The 19,641-nt window shown below is 40.5% G+C and overlaps 1 long non-coding RNA gene across 1 annotated transcript; it reads right to left on the bottom strand.

The window, feature by feature from the left end:
* Nucleotides 1-6,175: 6,175 nt before the first annotated feature.
* Nucleotides 6,176-15,928, bottom strand: LOC139706879 (uncharacterized). Its single transcript, XR_011708560.1, has 3 exons — nucleotides 15,810-15,928; nucleotides 6,919-7,024; nucleotides 6,176-6,487 (listed from the first exon to the last, which is right to left on the bottom strand). It is a non-coding gene; the product is annotated as an uncharacterized lncRNA (long non-coding RNA).
* Nucleotides 15,929-19,641: the final 3,713 nt, after the last annotated feature.

Raw genomic sequence — 19,641 nt, forward strand, 5'->3', positions numbered from 1 at the left:
AAATCGGAGAAGAATCTCATTGAGAGTATGAGTTTTACTTCCCAACTTTTTCTCAGATGCATGCCCTCCTCTTCACCATCTCTTCACCATCTAAACCACTATCATTACTCATCTAGATTACTACAGTCGCATTCTTTTGTACCCAATACTTTATCTTTTCTGGCCCTGAGCTCCAATCTAGCTTCAACTGTGTTACACATTAGGATTTAAAAATATCTATCTGATTTTGTTTTTTTCTCCCAGCTTAAAACTCTTAAGTGGAAGCTTTGTTAAATTTATGTTTTGATTTATTGGTTGTGTAACTATTTTAATGTGTGTGGGTAATGTTGTTCAATACAAATACAATGCTAATAATGGGTAATTTAAAATTTTCTAGTGGCCACATTACAAGAGTGAAAAGCAGATGAAAAAAATTTTAGTATATTTTATTTAACCCAATGTATCAAAGATATTATCATTTCAAATGATAAACACTATAAAATTTGAGATAATTTACATTTTTTTTCCAGTATATACGTAATACTGGTTTACTTCACCTTTAGAAAACAGCCCTTGCTGCTTATTTTAAAAAGGGACATGTTTTTCTTTTCCTCTTCTTCCTCTCCCTGTCACTAACCTTTTCCCATCCTGGACCAAGTTATCTTTCTTTGAGTGCATACCCACCATAGGAAAGAGATGTCACCAGAAGACCTAAGAAGTGGCTATCTCACAAATTAACAAATGAATTTCAATACACCATCAGGGACTGGACCTCTGTCAAAATACACCTGGAGTGCAGCTTTTGAGAAAGAGCTTCCTTAAAAAGCCCTCTGTTCTCATTTTTGGGCAGAACCACAGTCTCTGGGACTGGATTCCCCCGTGCTTCTCTATAACTAGCAAAGCAATAAACCTTTTTCCTTTTTATCAAAACTGTGTTCTCATTATTAAATTGGCAATTTAATAATACTCAATTCATTTGCTTACTCTTAATTAGGTCTATATTTAAATTTGCTAAAATTTACAGTTGAAGAAAGATCTACATACATTAGTTTTTCTACAATTTCAATTAATTAAAAATTAAAAAATTTAAACTCAATTCTCAATTGGATGAGTCATATTTCAAGCACTCAACAGCCCCATGTGGTTAGTGAATACTGTGTTGGATAACAAAGAACAGTATTTCTTTATTTTATTTTATTTTTGTGTGTGTGTGTGTGTTGCTGAGGATCGAACCCGGGGCCTCGCACGTGCTAGGGGAACACTCTACTGCTGAGCCACAACCCTAGCCCCAGAACAGTATTTCTAGAAATATGTTTAATACATTTTTAAGGTTTATAAAGTGAGCATTAAAAACATAGTAGTGGGGCTGGGGATGTGGCTCAAGTGGTAGCGCGCTCGCCTGGCATTCGTGAGGCACTGGGTTCAATTCTCAGCACCACATAAAAATAAAGATATTTTTAAAAAATGGTCAAGTTGGTAAATTAAAAACAAAAATAAAAACATAGTAGTGATTGTTTTTCTCTGTGCCCCCAAAACATTGCTGGTATTAAAGACCCTACTGATATGTTTGGTCTTTCAGCTTCTGAAAACCAAAGGCATCTTAACTTACAATGCAGAACACTATGATTGAATAGTAGAGGAGCTCAATTTAGATTGGGATTTGGAAGGAGGGACATTTAAGTTGCAACAGGGAAAATTAGCAAGATTTTGTTAGGTAAAGGTTACAGGGGAATATATTTTAGTCAGTCAGAGAAGACAGCACTCTGGTGAAGACATTTCTGATCTTGAAAACCCACGTGGCTAGAACAGAAAAAGTGAGGGAAGCGGTTGCAGTGGCACATGCCTGCAATCCCAGCTACTCAGGTTGAAGCAGGAGGACTGCCCGTTCAAGGTCAGTCTGGGCAATTTGTCTCAAAACAAATATTTTAAAAAGGCTGGGGATGTAGCTCAGTAATAAAGTGTCACTGTATTCAATCCCCAGTACTAAAAAAAAAAAATGAATTAATTTAAAAATAAATAAATAAAAACGAGAGGAGAATATCATGAGGAGAAATTGAAAACAAGAAATACTCTGTCCATGCTGGATTTTATCCATAAAGCAAAACAGACAATTTGTACTGCTTCCAATGTAAATTAAATGTAGATATCACGCCCCATAGTTAGGAAACACAAATACTTGGTGCTCTGAAATAAGCCTTAAAAGAACAGTAATTCACTATTTATTGTATCCAAAGTGAGTGAAATAGTATTTCCCATATGTTACTGACATATGGGAAACCACTGTTGCAGCGACAGAATAAATAGCTAGGTATAGGTAAAACAATTTAATTGCTGACTTTGAAAATGCAAAAGTCAGAAGATATGAAATAATTTGGGGGTGCAGGCAAGTATATAAGAAAACTGCCTTTTTCCTAGCAGAATCCAACTAATTATAAGACTGTAATCTGGGTGCTTGGAGTGTTTGTGTGTGTGTGTGTGTGTGTCTGCTGCGCCATCAGCACGCTAGCTTCATACTAGAGGTTCTAAGCATAGAAGTTAACTAGTGAGATCAAAATTAATACACATAAACTCAATTTACCTTTTTCTTTGACCAGGTCTGAAACAGCTCCCCCTCTGGCTCCTGCCTGGAGCCACCCAGTGGGATAGCGAGGTTTATACAAGAGACTTGCAGGAGAGAGGGGAGAGAGAGAGAGAGAGAGAGAGAGAGAGAGAGAGAGAGAGAGCGAGCACACCAGAGGATAGCCTTTTATTGGGGAACAAGAAATTCAGGGGAAAATTCCATCCAATGAAGGTCGAGGGGGACAGCATTCCAAGGTCAGGGTCAGTGATTGGTCTCAGGGTCAATGGTCAGTCACACCCCCATACGGATGGGCTCTCGCACCTAGAAAGGGTGGGGATTAGTTCTGACACAGTTTAGCAGGAACGCCTCACACCCAGTCAGGGAGGTGCCCAATCACTTGCGAGAAGGGCTTCCCGTGTGTGTGTGTGTGTGTGTGTGTGTGTGTGTGTGTGTGTGTGTATGTATTTTAAAGCCTGAACTTGCTTATAAACTTTTTTTGGGGGAGAGGGTGGTACTGGGGATTGAACTCAGGGGCAACCACTGAGCCACATCCCCAGCCCTATTTTGTATTTTATTTAGAGACAGGGTCTCACTGAGTTGCTTAGCATCTTGCTATTGACGAGGCTGGTTTTGAACTCTAGATCCTCCTGACTCAGGCTCCGGAGCCTCTGGGATTACAGGCATGGACTGATTTTTTAATTTTGAGACAGGATCTCACTAAGTTGCTTAGAGACTTGGCTAAGGCTGCCTTTGAACTTGACATAAGGTTTTATCTTAGATGCTATGTGACTGAAGAGATTTAAGTGATGTGTTTATGTCAATGAGAGGATGAGAGAGAATTGATTTTGTGGTTCTAAAAGATTATTCTGACAATGGGGTAGAAAATGGATTACAAAGTGAGAGGATGTAGGCAGATCACTTGGGAAACCACTGTTGCAGCGACAGAATAAATAGCTAGGTATAGGTTTAAAGAAATGGATGTAGAAAGAAATGAATGGGTTTAAGCTGTATCTCAGCCTATCCATTGATTGATCAATCAGTAATCACAAGGACTTGCCAAGGTATCAATATAGGGGTAACTGAAAAAGTAGTGTTGAGAAAAACTTTAAAAATCTCTGGTATAAACAACTGGTTAAATATATGCCATTTCCTATGGTAGAAAAGACTAGTGGAGGAGCACATTTGGACGATGATGGATCATTAGTTGAGTTTTAGATGTGTTGTTCACACTGTCTCTGGGACATCCTACTAAATTCATAGCGAAGTCATCTAATAATTTGATTAACAGGCAGTGAGGGCTTTGCTAAGGCTAACCAGATAGTGGTGGGTGAGAGCCGAAGGTTGTCCATATTCTAGTGACTTGTGTTTTAACTCCCACATGGAGACAGACTTTAGGCCTATCCTGGAACCCTTAAAAGACCACACCCTAAGTGAAAGGGGAAGCTAGAAACAGCCCCACTGTTACAAATATTGCAGTGACGCAAAAAAAAAAAAAAAAAAAAAAAAAAAGATAGAAAAGAAAAATAAAAAATCTTGAAACTGGGTGGGCAAGGCAAACTTTTACCCCTGCCAGAAGAGTGAGCTACCAGAACCAGGCTAGCAAGCAGCTGGGCAGGCAGGCCTTGTGCTCACATCTCTAATCTAAGCTGCCCTTCACTCTGATTGGAGGAGTTTGGGGTTACAATTTATGGGAATGGCTAGTTTTAAAATTGGGGGTGGACAAAGGGAAGGGCTGTAATTAAAATAGCTACAGTTGGATCCAATGAAGGCTATATTCTGGAAATGGACCACTGGACTTCTATTTCTCATACTACCAAAAGAGATGCCAGTCTGGCTCCTGGGTATTCCAGTTAAAGATGTGCATAGGTCTGTATCTCAGGTAGGTTCCATGTTGGACATTTACCTGTTTGTCTGGGAGTCTCCAAGGCACGAGATTAGTACAGAAATTATCCCAAAATGTGACATTCTTGGCATGCCTAGTCTGGTGGCCTAACCTCTTTGGTTGATCCTTACATCCTCTGGTAGTAATTACATAATAGTAACTAACAGGTGGTGAATGTTTGTGTCAGATTTTACATGCCCAAACTCATTGAATCTTTAAAACAACCCTATGCAGTAAACACAGCACCATCTATGGATGGTGTGGTGTGACCAGGATGGGAGAAGGGTAGTCCTATCTGTCTCCTAGGATTGGTTTAAAAATAAGATGAAGTGGGTGGGGAGTAAAAGGGGGTTGGCGCATGCTGGTAATACTAGCAACTCAGGAGGCTGAGGCAGGAGAATTGCAAGTTCCAGGCCAGCCTCAGCAAGTTAGTGAGGCTCTAAGCAATTTAGTGAGACCCTATCACAAAGTAAAGAAAAAAAAAAAAAGCATAAAAAGGGCTGGTTATGTGGCTCAGTGGGTAAGCTCCTCTGAGTTCAATTGTTCAATTACAGGTACCTAAATAAATAAATAAATTAAGTGTTGGGTGTGTTAGGTCAGTGCTTATCTGTGTCTGCTTTGGATGCTGCCACCATCTATTATATCCCTTGGGGTTTTCTCACTTCAAGTGGGACACAGACTCTCAAATTCATTTCTTCCTCACTTTCTTCTTGTCCCCACAGATAAGATCTGACAAGAATTTCTTATTGTCTCTAAAAATAGTTTGGCATTCCAAACTATATTTAATTTGGAAGATTAGTATTTATCACAGCATATTTATCCCTTTCTCTTTAAAATACACTCTGTGTGTGTGTGTGTGTGTGTCTGTTTGTCTGTCTGTCTTTCTTTCCCTCTGACTCTGACCTTCTGGAAGAGATACTTTCTGAATACTCCCCTCTTCTAGGGTGAGGACCCTAGACAGCCTAGACAGTGTTCAGTAGATAAAGATTTTTAATTGCTTTTTAAAAACTATAATTGAAAGCATAGAAAAGGACTTTTATTTCCAAAGACAAATGTACTCATGGAATTTGCATGTTATTACATCCTATAGATGAAGCTTTCTACTTAAATGTTTAAAGAAATAATTTGAAGATATTTTCAGGACCTCAAAAAGAGAAGATTGCTCTTCACATGCATTTCTAAAAATTGTGAAGTATTTTAAATTTAAGGAAAGATGGGTTATTTTGACTGAATTAGCCTAGACTTTATGTATTAAAAGACCAATGTTTATAAAATGATTTTAGACCTATTTAAAAATAGTTTTTCCTGATTCTTTGTCTCCATTTATGTATGTTATAAACATGCTCCTGCATCTTGGGACTTCCTGGGGCCAAGAAAGTTAACATGCTTTCCAGTGAGAATTTTTTTAACTTACCCCTGGAGTGATTTTATGCCTAAAGAAGTATAACAATTTAAGAAATTTCTTTCCCAACTATCCTATCTGCTTGCCCCTTCAATTAGTGTGGAAAATCAACTTGACTATGTTTATAGTTTGGTCAAATTAATGGTTTAAACAGTGTACCTAAACTTAGCCAACTTATCAGTGTGTTTTGACTGAGGAGGTGTCAAGGCCAGGTCATACTGACATGTACCCTGGAGGACAGGCTGCTCCCACACAAGAGACCTGCTTACAAAGGCTTTTTTTCTTTCTTTTTCTTTTTTAATAAAGTCTTGGGATCAAAATTTCAACACTATTTTTATTTTCATTCCTTTTGTTTGAGAAAATTGTTTTCCAATGTTAATAGCATTTTAAAATAACTTTATTTTATGATAAGATAAAGAAAGAGCTTTTCAAGTTTTGGAGAGATTTTTCTTTTCCTTTTCTGTTTCCTAGATAGGACTGTTCTTTAGAACAAACTTTTTCAAACTTTATTGTAATAAGCGTCACCTAGAGAATAAGTTAAAACTCAGATTTCTAGGCCCCAGTGTCTGATTTGGTAGGCATGAAGTGAAGTGGATAATTTGCATTTCTGCTGAGTTCCCAGATGATGCTGTTTCTGCTGGTCCAGGGACCACATTTTGAGAACCTGTTGAGAGAACGTGTGATTAGAGAAGCCTAGAGTTAGACCTTAGAAAGAAAAGCTATAATTTCTTGAGCACTTAAGCTGTGCTAGGCACTGTGCAAATCACTTATACACATTCTGTTTAATCCATACCTCAATCCTACAAGTTGGGGGTGATTATTACTTCTTTTTAAAAATTAATTAATTAATTTGTTCTAATTTGTCATACATTACAGCAGAATGCATTTTAATTCATATTATAGAAGTGGAGTACAATTTTTCATTTCTCTCTTTGTACACAAAATAGTCACACCATTCGTGTCTTTATACTTGTACCTAGGGTAATGATGTCCATCTCATTCCACCATCTTTCCTACCCCCATGCCCCCTCCCTTCCCCTCTTTCCCTTTGCCCTATCCAAAATTCCTTCATTCCTCCCATGCTCCCCGACTCACCCCATTATGGACCAGCATCCACTTATCAGGGAAAACATTTGGCCTTTGGCATTTTGGGATTGGCTTACTTCACTTAGCATGATATTCTCCAACTCCATCCATTTACCTGCAAATGCCATAAATTTATTCTGTTTTAATGCTGAGTAATATTCCATTGTGTATATATACCACAGTTTCTTTATCCATTCATCTATTGAAGGGCATCTAGGTTGGTTCCACAGTTTATCTATTGTGAATTGTGCTGCTATAAACATTGATGTGTCTGCATCACTGTAGTATGTTGTTTTTAAGTCCTTTGGGTATAGACTGAGGAATGGGATAGCTGGGTCAAATGGTGGTTCCATTCCAAGTTTTCTAAGGAATCTCTATCCTGCTTTCCAGATTATTTGCATCAATTTGCAGTTCCACCAGCAAATGTGTGCCTTTTCCTCCACATCCTCGCCAACACTTATTGTTGCTTGTATTCTTTTTTTTTTTTTTTTTTGTGGTGCTGGGGATTGAACCCAAGGCCTTGTACATGCAAGGCAAGCACTCCACCAACTGAGTTATATCCCCAGCCCTTGCTTGTATTCTTAATAACTGCCATTCTGACTGGAGTGAGATGAAATCTTAGTTTTGACTCGCATTTCTCTAATTGCTAGAGATGTTGAATATTTTTCATTTATTTGTTGAACTCAAACTTCTGAGAAGTGTCTGTTCAGCTTTTAGCCCATTTATTGAGTTGTTTGTCTTTGACTTTTTGGTGTTAAGGCTTTTTTTTTTTTTGAGTTCTTTATATATCCTAGAGATTAGTGCTCTATCTGATGTGCGTGTTGTAAAAATTTGCTCCCATTCTGTAGGCTCTCTGTTCACCTCACTGATTGTTTCTTTTGCTGGGAATGATTACTACTTCTTTATAGATCAAGGAACTGAAGCTCAGGAAGTTAATTGAATCATCCAAGATCACATAGTTAGTAAGTTGCAGCTAGTAAGTAACTTTTGTTGTTGTTCTGAACCCAAGCTATTTCCATTAAAATGTTTTTTGTTTGTTTTTGCACCAGAGATTGAACCCAGGGCACTTAACTATTGAGCCACATCCTAAGCCCATTTTTGCATTTTCTTCTTTTTTTTTACAGTGCTGGGGATTGAACTCAGGGTCTTGTGCCTGCGAGGCAAACATTCTACCAACTAAGCTATATCTCCAGCCCCCTTTTTTGCATTTTATTTAGAGACAGGCGAACAGTTCTGCTCTCTCAAATGTTGAAGTTTGAACATTAGAGAAGCACGCCAGGGCAAGCATATAAAGCAGAGTTTATTTAAAAAGGGGTAACATAGACTTCTCCCAGGAGGGAGAAGGGAGCCATAGTATCCTGGATCCCATGAAGTGAGGTGTTCTGCCCTTTTTGTGTGTCCTAGGGTTCCTTTGTTCTACCCTCTTCCACTAATCTTTCTCCCTCCTGTGTATGTAACTAGGAATGCTGGGTGGTGTGGCCAAAAGATGGGAAACAGGTGGGCTGAAGGGGGAAGGGCAGGATGAAGTAGCCAAGGACACATTAACAACCTTACAGCTCCCTGTGGGAGGGGAAATTCCTGGGACTGGTTACTTTGGCAACAGGTTGGAGCAGGGGGACCTTCTTGATAAGGGTGGAGAAAGGGCTCTGAAGGAATCCCTCTGGGGACAGTTTCCAACTTGCCAGACTCACTCAAAATTGGCCTCCTTGATCCGACCCGATTCGATTTACCTATCCATACTGACTGCCTGTCTAATTCTGGCTTCACAGGGTCTCGATCAGGCCCTCGATAAGTTGCTGAGCATGGCTTTGAATTTTCCATCCTCTTGCCACAGCCTCCCAAGCCACTGGGATTACAGGCACTTGCCACCATGCCTGGCTAAAATGTGCTTTTTGAATCTGAATTAAAGTTCTATACCTGGTTCCTTTTGTGTGCTGGAATTGGCTCTTTGGCTTCTGTCCCCACCCCCATCAGAGAGAGGCACTCAAAGCTTCAATGAACAAGAACTTATTGGGGGACAGCTAGAGTGACCAACCATTTGTCATAGATGGGACCATTCACCTAGGACCATGCAGTTTCCTAGGGTAAAATTTTCATTTTTAAACATTCTCAGACAAACTGGGAATGTTTGGTCACCTGAGGGCAGCTCAAGCCATTTCAAATTCTTCATAATGAGGGGAACCTCCTTTCCATAGTTTTGTACTTCTGTTCTTCCTCCAGAGAGTTGAAGATGGCAAACCTTCCACCAGTCTCCAAGCCATCTTCATTTCCCTCAGAATTTCTTCATGCAACATCATTTCTATTGCCCTCCTCTATGTCAGGAGGTTTTCTAAATGAATACTAACTAAACCTATCTTCATGAGAGTCCTAAGAGGTAAGTAGTGTTCTAACTCCTATTTTGCAGGTAAGAAAGTGGAAGCACAGCCTAGTATCTTGCCCAGGGTCACAGTTAACCCATGCAGTAGGGCTCCAAATCCATGCTCTGAACCTCTGCTCCTTACTGCTCCTCACTCGTCAACATGGCTGAATCGAGCACCTACAGTGTACTGGGTGACAAGATTCTGAAGAGACACATGGTTCTGGTCATTGTGGTTCTGGTCATATGGTTCTGGTCATTGTGGGAAAAAAAAAACAACCTTTTTTCCCCCTCCCTCCTTATATTCTCTAAAATGTCACTAAAATCTATGTGGGCTGTTTCCTCCACATCAATCAATTCCGTAGTGGACACCAGAATTAAGGGCTCAGTAACACAGATCGTTCCCCTACCACCACTTCAGATGCCAATCCCAAGGCCCAGGTTGGTGGCCCGTACTTTCAACCAACTGGCTATAAATTGGGAGTTCACATGACCCCCTTCTCCAGTTCCATTGATTTGTTAAAGTAGATCACAGATCTCAGAGAGACACTTAATGGTCACTGGCTTATTATATGAATAAAGAATATGATAAAGGAGAGAGATGAAGATACAGATGAAGAGATGCATAGGTGTGGGGGAAGGGTTTGGGTCCTCTGTGCCCTCCCAGCAGCTCCATGCATTCAGAAATCTCAAAAGTCTTTGAACCCTACACATAATATAATACATACAACACATAACATTATAGTAAAGGCCTTATAACTTTTTACAGGTGAAATCTCCATTGCAATGTTTAAAAACTCTATAGTCAAAAAATAGAACTGATCAGCAAAACATTAACCTAGGTCTGTATGAGCTCAAAAAACAAAATAGAACTTCATGATATGGCAAAGGGCAATAATAAAATAGATATTGAAAAAAGCATCCTGGTTCTGTTGCAGATGTAAGAATAGCCAAACTGGAGTTTTGGATATCAGTTGTTATGGATTTGAGCCAAATCATCTTCTTTTTGGTCTGTAGAAATCGCTTTAGTTAATCTTTCTGGAATCCAAATCGGCTGCTGTTCTCCCTGTGGAAACACATAAACAGACCCCCGACTCCAGACAATCACTGGATCAGGACCTTGGTTAATCTCTCTGGAATCCAAATCGGCTGCTGTTCTCCCTGTGGAAACACACAAACAGACCCCCGACTCCAGACAATTACTGGGTCAGGACCTTTCCATTGTCCTGTTAGAATATCCTTCCAAAGTACCTTGGGCTTATGCACATTTTTTGGACACATATGCCTTTCCGCAGCACTAAGTCCTGTTGAATCCAAATTTAAAAAGTTTAGAGTAAAAAGGGTTATTTTAAGTTTATCTTTGGGGAATATATACCCCTTCCCAATTCCTTCTTTTTGCTTTAATAAGTACATTTTAATAGTTTGATGAGCTCTTTCAACTATGCCTTGTCCCTGTGGATTGTATGGGATTCCTGTTATATGAGTAATGCCAAATGTTGAGCAAAATTGTTTAAAAGAGGTAGAAGTATAACCAGGGGCATTATCTGTTTTTAACTGTTTTGGAACACCCACAGTGGCAAAATTTTGTAAGCAGTGAGCTATAACATCTTTAGTTTTTTCTCCGGCATGAAGGGAGCCCATCAAAAATCCAGAAGAAGTATCAACTGTAACATGCAAATATTTTAATTTTCCAAATTCTGGCAAGTGTGTGACGTCCATCTGCCAAATATGGTTAGGTATCAATCCTCTAGGATTGACTCCAGGATTAACTTGTGGTAAAAAGGTCACACAATTTTGACATTGTTTTATTATTTGTCTAGCTTGTTCCTTAGTTATTTTAAAACGCTTTTGTAAAGTATTAGCATTGACATGGAACTTTTTATGAAAATTTATAGCTTCTTCTAGTGTAGAGAAAATATGTATGTCATGTGTAGTTTTATCTGCTAAATCATTGCCCAAACTAAGGGCTCCAGGCAATCCTGTATGTGCCCTGATATGTCCTATAAAGAATGGATCTTTTCTGTCCCAGATTAGACTTTGTATAGTGGAAAGCAAAGAGAAAACAGTAGAAGAAGGGGAAATCCTACCAGCATCTTCAAGAGATACTATAGGATTAACTACATACTGACTATCAGAAAATAAATTAAATACAGAATCTTTAAACATCACAAAAGCTTGTAAAACTGCATTAAGCTCTACCTTTTGAGCTGATTGTTTGGGTACTAAAAATGTAAAAGTTTGATCAGGGGTAACTACTGCTGCTGTACCATTATTTGACCCATCAGTGAATATATTTGGAGCATTCATGATAGGTGTTTTTCTTGTCATTTTTGGAAAAATTACAGGATGCAATGACCAAAAAGACAATAAAGGATTAGATGGTAAGTGGTTATCAAATGAAACATTAGATTTGCACATGATTATTGCCCAAGTATTTAACTCATTAGCTAACTCATCAATTTGATTCATAGTATATGGAGTAATAATTTTATTGGGAGAAATTCCAAACACTCCCTTTGCTGCTTTTATTCCTTTGAGTATTAATTGTCCTACAGCCTCAGGATACCTAGTAAGAATAGTGTTAGGAGAATAAGATAAATGTATCCATAATAATGGACCTTCTTGCCAAAATACTCCTGTAGGAATATTTTTTGTTGGTAGTACAATAAATAATAAAGGCAAACTTATATCAATTCTATCCAAATGCATATTTTCCATATATGTTTCAATGATTTTTAATGCCTTTCTTGCTTCAGGCGTTAACATTCGGGGTGAATTTGGATCTGATGGACCTTTTAGGATATCAAATAAAGGTCCCAACTCTCCTGTTGGTATACCTAAATAAGGCCTTATCCAATTTATGTCTCCTAATAACTTTTGAAAGTCATTAAGTGATTTGAGTTGATCTACTTGTATTTGAATTTTTGGTGGACGGACCATGGTTGAGGATAATAGAACTCCTAAATAATTGATTGGAAAATTTAATTGTACTTTATCTATTGCTATCTCTAGATTATAATTTTTTAATAAGTTTGTAAGTGTGGCATAACATTCTAGCAATGTGTTTTTATCTTTGTGTGCTAATAATACATCATCCATATAGTGAAATATTTGTAGTTCAGGATTTTGATTTCTAAGTGGCTGGATTGCTTTGTTAACTTAAATTTGACACATAATTGGGCTGTTAGCCATCCCTTGAGGGAGTACTTTCCATTCATATCTCTGATCAGGACCTTCATGATTCAGTGCAGGGATAGTAAATGCAAAACGTGGACTATCCTCAGGATGAATTGGAATTGAAAAAAAACAATCTTTAATATCTATAACTAAAACATACCAGGTTTTTGGCAAAGCAGACAACTGAGGAATCCCTGATTGAGCAGGTCCCATAATAACCATCTCATTATTAATGGCTCTTAAATCTTGCAATAATCTCCATTTACCAGATTTCTTTTTGATGACAAAAATGGGAGTATTATGGGGAGATACAGAAGGTTGTATATGTCCTTCCGCTAATTGTTGTTTGACCAGGTCATGGGCTGCTTGTATCTTTTCTTTAGTCAGGGGCCACTGAGGAACCCACACTGGTCTTTCTGATTTCCAAGTAATTTTTATTGTCTCAGTGGCCCTTTCTGAAAATCCAACCCATGTCTTTCTGTTCCTTGATCTATTTGTATTGGTGCTGCTATACCTTGTTCTTGTTTTTCTAATCTTTTTCCTTTCCTAAAACCTTGTCTAGTCATAATAGTGGGTGCATTTTGGTTGATGTTATTTGTTAATGTCAAACCTAATTGATCTAGGACATCTCGTCCCCATAAATTTACGGGAAGATGATCCAATACATATGGCTGTATAGTTCCTTCACATCCTTCAGGATCCTTCCAATCTAATACCATTGCACTTCTATGGGGATTAGTCGCCACTCCTAGGCCTCGAAGCGTTTGAGTGGCTTGTTGTAATGGCCAATGTTTTGGCCATTCTTGACGAGAGATGATGCTAAGGTCTGCACCTGTATCCAGTAGCCCATTAAATTCATGTCCTTGAATATTTAGTTTTAGCATGGGGCGAGAATCTAAATTTAAAGAAAGCATAGCCCAATCTACACCTGTGGAGCCTAATCCCTTGGAACCTCTTTCTACAGTACGACTGGAAAATTTATCATGTAGGCTGGGTATTATTAGTAACTGTGCTATTCTATCTCCTGGTGAAATTACTGATATACCCTTTGGAGAACTGGCTATAATTTTTATTTCACCTTCATAATCGGGATCAATTACCCCAGGACTTATCATAAGTCCTTTTAGAGTAGAAGAGCTGCGTCCCAATAATAAGCCTACTGTTCCTTTGGGAAGAGGTCCTTTCACCCCTGTGGGAATGATTTGAACTCCCATCTCTGGAGTTAGTACTGCTCTGGCGGAGGTGCAGATGTCCAACCCTGCGCTCCCTCTGGTTTGTCTGATGAGGGATCTGATGGACAATGTGTCCTGGGCACTACCCTGATGGGGTTGCTGGGTTCCTCCAGTGCTCCGTATATTTGTGGTTTTGGGCCCCGGAGCATTGGGCCCCCCTGTCCATTTTTTGGCAATGGAGCCCAATGCCTTTCTCCACGATATCGTGGATAAACACCTGGTCCTTGTTCGTTTTTTGATAATGGAGTACCCTCTATGGTGGTTTGAGAACGGCATTCATTAGCCCAATGTCTCCCTCTACGGCATCGTGGGCAAATACCTGGTATTCTACTCCTTTGATACCTAGTTTTGTTAAACCCTCCTCCAATGGGGCAATTCCTTTTAAAATGTCCTGTTTGTTCACAATTGTAGCATGTTCTTGGCCTGGCATCTAAAGCCTGTTTTACTGCAGCTGCCACAATTTGCCCTTGTTCATTAATGTCTCTGGCATCTAAAGCCTGTTTTACTGCAGCTGCCACGACTTGCTCTTGTTCATTAATGTCTCTACATAATTTAATATATGTGTTTAAATCTTCATGTTTCCATGGTCTAATGATATCTCTGCACCAACGATTCGCTTGCTCATAAGCCAGGTGTTTTAGTAATGGCATTGCTTGTTCTGTATTCCCAAAAACTCTGGTAGCTGTTTGAATAAGCCTATCTACAAATTCAGCATAAGGTTCATTAGCTCCTTGTATTACCTTAGATAATTGACCTTGTAAACCTCCATGTCCTTGTAAAGTCTTCCATGCCTTAATTGCATCTGCAGCAATTTGTGCGTATACGCCAGGATCATATGCAATTTGTTGCTGCTGATCCTCATAAGGTCCCTTTCCTAACAACATATCTAGATTTCTCTGAGGATAACCAGCTGCTGCATTTCGCCTAGCCGTCTCCTTGCAAAATTCCTCATTGGCAACCTTCCATAACAGGTATTGTCCTCCATTTAGCACAGCTTTACACATATTAGCCCAATCTGCTGGCGTCATGTTCAAGTTGTTAATGGATTCGACCATGCTTACAGTGAAGGGTGCTTGAGGACCATAGGTTGTTACAGCCTCTTTTAGCTGCTTCACTGTTTTGAAATTTAAAACTTGGTAAAATCGCTGCCCTCCTGCCTCAAATACAGGGCATGTTAATATTTGAGATCTTGTCTCAGGATCCCAACTATCAACTGCGGGGGTTGGGGACCTCCCAGCATATGGAGGTGGCCTTGTTAGTTGGACACTTACGTCCTCTGGTGATAGAAAGGTGTTAGTAGCAGTCTCCTGTTGTAACTTTCCCCCTGATGGCTTTTTCTGTTTTACACTTTCTTTCTCTGTCTGACTAGCTTGAGAGGCCTTCTCTTTTACTTGAATTTTTTCCTCTGTCTGACTAGTTTGAGAGACCTTCTCTTTTACTTGAATTTTTTCCTCTGTCTGACTAGCTCGAGAGACCTTCTCTTTTACTTGAATCATTTCCTCTGTCTGACTAACTTGAGAGACCTTCTCTTTTACTTGAATCAATATGTCTTCTCCTTCCTCTACCATTGTCTGAACTGAAGGCTTTGGACTAAGTAAACAAGATATGAACGTCCACAATGGCAATGTGCCAACTGGCAGAGTCCCTGGGCTTTTCTTTTCTATTCTTTTTAAATCTTCACCATGATGGTTCCATTGTGATATATTTAACAACTCCTCCTTAAAAAGCCATGGGCTACATTTTTGTATTGTATCAACGTATGCCCTGACTGCTATTGATTTTACTGGGATGCCTCCTTCCTCTAACAATTTACTTAACACTCTTTCAGTTTGTTTTTTACTAATTTCTGATCCCGTATTTCTACTATAATACAACCCAACAAGATGACGCCTAACAAAACTGAAACAGAGTGAAACAAAATTGAAACAACACAAAATCATTATAATAGCCTCCTGAAATGTCCATCCGTCCTTTCTCCCTATCTGTTCCTCATATGTGAGCGGTTTTTCTTCCATCTTACACATCTCCAGGGACAGGCAACTTAAAACAAAAGTGAAACAAAATAACAAAAGAAGAATCTTAAAATGGCTACCCATCCTCTCGCCCTGCCCTCAGGGGCGAGCAGTTTCACTTACCCTCAGTCGCTCCCCGTGCGAGCCACCAAATGCCGCAGTCTGGCTGGGCACAATCAGAAGCCACTTGTCAAAAGAAACTAACTTTATTTTTAGAACCAAACACGCCAAACAAAACAGCCTCTCAGGAAAAATCCTCAGAGCCTCAACTGCCACCACCGGCTTACCACACGCCTGTCTCTCCCCCCACAAGCTTCTTTTCACCTCCCACAATCCTCCTGCTCTTGAGGCCGATTGGCTGGGTCACGTGGGCAGAGCCAAAAAGTCCCCCAATGAGCAGCTCCGTGGTCTGAAAGGGCAGGGAAACAGTCCAATGAGCATCACCGCAGAGGAGCCAATCAGCTAGATGTTGCTGGGGCTGAGGAGCCAATCAGCTAGATGTTGCTGGGGCCGCTGTGAGCCAATCATCAGCCGGCAGCTGGATTGCTGGCAGCTGGAAGTTTGCTGGGGCCCCTTCGGCTGTGGCTCTCAACAGTTTAGGACTTTTATGGAGGCATCATCATGTAGGCATGATCAATTACCAACTCAATCTCCCACTCCTCTCCCCTTCCCAGAGGATGGGGATAAAGCTCAAAGTTCCGTGCTCCTAATCATGCCTTCATCTTGCTGGTGACCAGCTCCCATGCAAGAGCCCACCCAAAGTCACCTTATACCCAACTTAGATTCCTACTTAGACAAATTTATTAACAATTCCCCTTAAGGCTTCTGACTTTTATATTCATTTCAGAAAAGGTGTCACCTTTCTTAGATTAGTAATAGGCTAATCCACATTTTTTTAAAGACTGCTTTTTCTTTTAATTTTTTTTTTAGTTGTAGATAGACACAATATCTTTATTTTATTTATTTTTATGTGGTGCTCAGGATTGAACCCAGTGTCTCATACATGCTAGGCAAACACTCTACCACTGAGCCATAACCCCAGCTCCTAATCCATATTTTAAGATTTATTTTTTACGTTTGCCTATTTGATTCATCTGGTGTGCATAAGGAGTGAGATAAGAACTCAGAATTGACATCCTTTCAATAGGTGCTAACCAGCTGTGCTGGCACCCTATATATACTAATCTTTCTTTCTTTTTAATATTATTTTTAGTTGTAGTTGGACACAATACCTTTATTTTATTTATTTATTTTTATGTGGTGATGAGGATGGAACCCAGGGCCCCGCATGTGCGACGTGAGCCCTCTACCGCTGAGCCCCAGCCCCAGCCCCCTACTACTCTTTCTTTTTCCAAGTGATTTGAGATCTCACCTGTACAGTATATACAGTTCCCTGCACACTTGAGTCTATTTTTGATTTTTCAAAGTACCTTATTGACTGAAGTTTCCAAGTCTGTTTTGGTATAAGTGGAGACTTGGAATGGAGTGGCCAGAGAGAGTGTTGCTAAGACTAGGGAACATTCAAATTGACCTTCGCAGAACAAGAAGTAACCAGGTCTTGTGGAGATGGGAGCAGAAACAATCAAGTTAGAGGGAGCAGCATCTCCAAAGCCTGGGAGGCACAGGACAGCTTGGTGACAGCTTGGTGCCTTTGAAAGTACTAAAAAACAAAAACAATCAAACAACAACAACAACAACAACAAAAACCCTCCCGGCATTGTGATCACATTCAATAAAGAAGAGAAGGGTGGGAGATGGGGTTGGATGGACCAGATAGTGTAGGACCTCACAGACCCTAGTAAGGAGTTTGGTTTTGTCCTCAGCACAAAGGGAAGCAGTTAATGAATTTGAAGGAGGGAAGTGACACGCTCACAATGTCATTCTGGGGGCTGGGGCTGTAGCTCAGTGGTAGAGCACTTGCCTAGCATGTGTGAGGCCCGGGGTTCGATCCCCAGCATCATATAAAACTAAATAAACAAAATAAAGGTATTGTGTTTGTCTACAACTAAAAAAGGAAAAAAAAAAAAAACCTAACAATGTCATTCTGGTCATTAGTTGGAGGAGAGGTGGGAAGAGAGAAAGTTGCATGAGGGGCCAAGTCAGAGGTGGTGGCAGTGTTCTAGGTCAGGCATGGTGCCGCTCTGGTGTGGGCAGTGGAAAGGAGAGAATGGTTACTGTCTAGACACATTCTGGAGCAGAATCAACAAGATTTGTTGATGGATAGCTTGGGTGTAGGGTAAGGAATATGAAGGAATCATGGCTGATTCCCAGGAGTCCCCCTTTTCATTTTATGCTTTTCTCAACCACTTATATTATTCACTCATTTTATTCATATATACATTTAAAAATGGGAAAATGGCAATGGATTGAGGAGGGTTAAGGAACTTTAAAAATACCATCTTTGGATTCATTTATATTCTCAAGTCTCAGCAAGTGGTATCATTTACTGAGATAAGGAAGACTTAGAGGGGAAACAGGTTTGGGAGTGAAGGGATGGGGGCCGAGTTTATATCAAGAATGCAGTTGAGATGCTAAGGTTGTCTGAGAGATACACAAGCAGAGGACAAACAACCCTTATTGTATGTGGTTCTGGAGCCACAGAGGTCCAGGTGGAGACACCAACCCACCATGAATGCTATTTAGAATCAGAGCAATGATGAGATGATGTAGGAGGAAGAGGGTGCAGAGAGAGAAGAGAGCCCTAAAGGGATGCCTACATTAATAGGTGGGTGGAGAAGGAGGAGTGGGTGGGAGACTGGAGAGCAGCCGGAGGCATGGTGGGAAGACAGGAGGGTACCATCTCCAAATGCACTCCCCAACCCTTTCTGGTTGCCAGTGCTCTTGGAATAGAGGCCAAACCCCTTTCCACCTTAGGTAAGGCCCTGCCCACTTTGAGGGGTGTCCACTCCCTGCTTCAGCTCTCCTAACTCCCAGCTCTGTCACCTTCTTTGGTTCTCACCAGGGTCTTCTAGCCTTTCTGCTAGGAAAGCCAGCCCCAAACCCCTTGTCTCTTGGGTGTGACTCATTCATCCTCAAGTTGCCTCCTTCCCATCTGAGCAGCCTCTCCTTGTTACGGCCCACCCTAACATCTTATTTATTGTCTTCATGATTCATCTCTCTATATTTGTTTATACAGGACAAAAAGCTCCATTAGGGCAAGGATTGTTTCTTTTTTATTCCTTGTTGTATCCTTAGTTCCAACAGTATCTAGCAAACAGTAGGCATACAATAAACATATGACTCATGAATGAATAAACCCTTTTAATCCTACCATGGCTCCCTAATGCAATTTTAACCCTTTTCTTTCCTTAAAACAAAACAAGGGCTGTGGCTGTGGCTCAGGGGTAGAGAGCTCACCTAGCATACATGGGGCACTGGGTCCTATCCTCAGCATCACATAAAAATAAAATATTGTGCCCACCTACAACTAAAAAAATAATATTAAAAAATCAAAACAAAACAAAAGCGCAGTTGAGAACTTGAGACTCAGGACCAGCCGGTGATTGTTCAGAGGTTCCAGCACAGTGTTCAGGGTGAAAATACCTGCGAGCAGCGTTCCAGCCTGGGACCAGAGGGGCAGGTGCTGGCTAGGGTTGCAGGACTGGGCGCCACGGTGCATGCAGGGTCCCGGCAGAGGGCGACAGAGGCCGTGTTAGCGGGACGGGTCGTAGGGCTGGAAGAAGATGACCTGTTTAGTTCTTCGTGAGCCGAGGTGGTGCTTTTGCTGGCCTTCCTCTAGGTGCCGATTTCCACCGCAGAGTCCCGGGAAGCTTCTTCCCGTGCGTCCCTGTTGGAAAGGGCTAAAGGAGGAGTCCCTCCCAGGACCGGGGAAGAGGTGGCGCGGACGGGGCGAAGGAAGGTTGGGGTGGAATGAGGAGTGCAAATGGGATTTTTTAGATTGGCTGCAGGGGACAGGGGACAAAACTCCTAGAGACTGTTATGCAAAGCAGGAAAT

This window comes from Marmota flaviventris, chromosome 9 (genome assembly GCF_047511675.1).
Source record: "Marmota flaviventris isolate mMarFla1 chromosome 9, mMarFla1.hap1, whole genome shotgun sequence".
NCBI lineage: Eukaryota > Metazoa > Chordata > Mammalia > Rodentia > Sciuridae > Marmota > Marmota flaviventris.